General features: G+C 30.1%; 1 long non-coding RNA gene across 1 annotated transcript in view; it reads right to left on the bottom strand.

The window, feature by feature from the left end:
• The window catches only part of LOC136796287 (uncharacterized), a 19,459-nt gene extending 17,026 nt beyond the window's left edge, over positions 1 to 2,433 (bottom strand). Inside the window, exon 1 of the long non-coding RNA XR_010843994.1 lies at positions 2,187 to 2,433. This is a non-coding gene — a long non-coding RNA (uncharacterized lncRNA). The remainder of the gene's footprint in view (positions 1 to 2,186) is intronic.
• Positions 2,434 to 2,897: the final 464 nt, after the last annotated feature.

The raw sequence follows: 2,897 nt of genomic DNA, 5'->3' as shown, positions 1-2,897 counted from the left end.
AATTAGATTCTAACTGAATAAAAAAAAAATATATTTTTCTAAAAAAAAATATATACATATATATACTCGAAAACTGCACATCTAAAGTATTATAGCCACTCTTTTGAAAGATCTTTGAATTCTCTAAAATGGCCGAGTTGACATAATCTAACGAGAAATAACAAAGATGTAAATCCGTTCGTTTTATTTGTATTTTATTATAAGAGAACAGATTCTTCCCGAAAGAAAGAAATATATGAAGAAGATAGTTGACGGTATGTAGGAAGACAGTCCGGATTGCTGTCAATAAAGGTATCAAAATAGTAAAAGAAATTTATTTATTGTTAATCAACGTTTCGCCCTACATGTCCTGTTAAGGTCGTCAAGGCTGTCAGATTGAAATAAAGAACTCAACTTAAACAGTTCAAAATCTGACGACCTTGACGAAGCCCTGTAAAGTGGGGCAAAACTTTGGTTCACAATAAATAGTTTTCTTTTACTATTTTGATACCTTTATTGAGCGCCACCCGAACTGTCTTCCTACAATAAAAAAATATAGCTTTGGAATAATACGGAAACTATATATCTCTTAGAAGATTATAATCACTCTGTGTAGTTTTGGATCTGTGTTTATTGACTATCCATGAAGTTGGACTATTATTAGCAAAGATATGGCTTATTTCGATAGAATATTTTGGAATTATGTTACACTTTTGTAAGAACAAACCCGTATCCCGGTAAAATATTTATTGCGTCTATTGATTCGTTCTGATACTTGAGAAGGTTGGGGGAAGTTCCGCGCTGTGGAATGTTGTTGGTTCAACCATTTAAATATATGTTTAAGTCAAAATGTTTGTACGTATTATTTCAAATAAAGTCACTAAAAACATTATATATCAACACTATGGGTTGATAAACTCAAAATTAATAAGAGTAAATAAAATGTATGTCATAAAGATACTAAAATGTGTGCGGATATTTAATTTTAATTCAATAAAATATATCAACCTTGATATTAACCTCCCAATTGGTTTCATTTAATGCTCAAATGTAACCAATCGAGAAGCACTCCCGGATCAGCTACTCTAGATGTGAAATATATAGTAAGTAAGGTATTGTGGTCCAGAAAAAATTCAAATCTGATTTTCCAATGGAAATTCACGTTCTAAGGTTTTCTTGAATCCAAAATACCAAGTCTTTCAAAATAGTCTCTTAGCGTGCGTAAGATTGTATGGAGCCTCGAGCAAAAATATTAAGTGGCACGAAAATTAAATTCGGCATTTAATCTAGGGTTTTACGGCATTTTTTATATCGACTTACTGAAGGTAATTCTTTATACCAAGATTTCATAAAATTTTACCATTCCCTCAAAAACGGCTCTAATTATTTTGATAAATCATAGTGATCCTACATATCAGCTAGGTCATAATCTTATTTAAATAGTCTACCATGCATTATAAAGCTGAATGAAAAAAAAAAAAAAAACTCTGAAATATATGTAATAATTTTTTATTTTTCTAGTTGTAATAATTAACCGAAAAGTAATTTGCCCTTAGCAAGAATAAACGATATATGAATATATAAGAGGGTGCGGTCAGTAAACAATCCCGCACCGCTTCTTCCCTATATTAACATCGGTCAGCACTCTTCGCAGCATGGTAAATATAAAGAATTTGATTACGAATTCATAGAGAAAATAAATGTTTCCATGGCTGAAAATAGTCTGATTTAACTTTCACTTACTTATTTATGAAATATACAATGAGGAAAAGAAATTTCTGTCTCCAAACTCGTACGTGATCTGCACACTAGTATTTTATTCTTTTTTTTTTTTTTTTTAATTTTTACATTACTTTTATTTATTATACGAGGAGAAGGTGGTTGGGGGGGCGGTCAATGATAAACACAAATAAGTTGGATTAACCTATTTTTAATGTGCCAACGTTTCGGCTAGAGTTTCTAGCGTTCTTCAGGGCTGTTCGCTGGAAAATCAAACGCCTAATCAATTGATTTTCTTTGATTTTCCAGCGAACAACCCTGAAGAAGGCTAGAAACTCTAGCCGAAACGTTGGCACATTAAAAATAGGTTAATCCAACTTATTTGTGTTTATCATTGACCGCACCCCCAACCATCTTCTCCTCGTTCATCATCCACGGTCAACTATCTCTCATAATTTATTTATTATAGGCTACCACTAATAACTTACCTTTGTTCATTGAATGGAAATTTTCAATACATCTTATGATCGGTTCTATTTCATCAATTTTGATGGTGTTTAAATATTGAAAGTTTGACGTTTCATTGAATCGTTCTTGAATGATTAGCTAAGTTCATCCTTTTCGGTGTTCGATTTTTCAAATTTGAATTACTCCTCTTACGAGGAAAACTTTTTTCGTAAGATCTTTTTTAAGTTAAATGTCTAACATTTTTAAAAACAATCATATGGTTTTAATGAAAACAATCATATGGAACAGATGATATATAGAGTTATTAACGGTGATATTGTGAATAGCATATTTTATCACATGTATTAATTTAATAAATTAAGAAATAAGTATATTACTAAATGTACATTTATTTATTAAGAAAAGAAGGGAAATTTACAAATTGCTAATATAGAGGAAAATATATAAGTAATTTTCTTCTTCAGCACATGTACTTGGCTGTATAATATTCGATAATGTTATGCAATTCTTATATTATATTGATTTATAATATGTGATATATATTCAAGGTTTTTTATAATCATTTATTTTCTTAAATTTATCGGTAGTTCTCTATCTATAAGCGTTTTATCAAACGGGAAATGTAACAATGCGTTGTAGTCTTGTGAACCTATTGGTTTAGTTAGAAATACATTTAAAGACCGATATATTATGTTACAGCTTTAATTTTAGAACTGATGAAGTTATAATAG

Source organism: Halyomorpha halys, unplaced genomic scaffold, assembly GCF_000696795.3.
Source record: "Halyomorpha halys isolate HHAL.00 unplaced genomic scaffold, Hhal_1.1 Scaffold67.1, whole genome shotgun sequence".
In the NCBI taxonomy this organism is placed as follows: Eukaryota; Metazoa; Arthropoda; class Insecta; order Hemiptera; family Pentatomidae; genus Halyomorpha; species Halyomorpha halys.
Note: the sequence above shows the minus strand (reverse complement) of the source record. Positions and strands in the feature narration are given on the sequence as shown.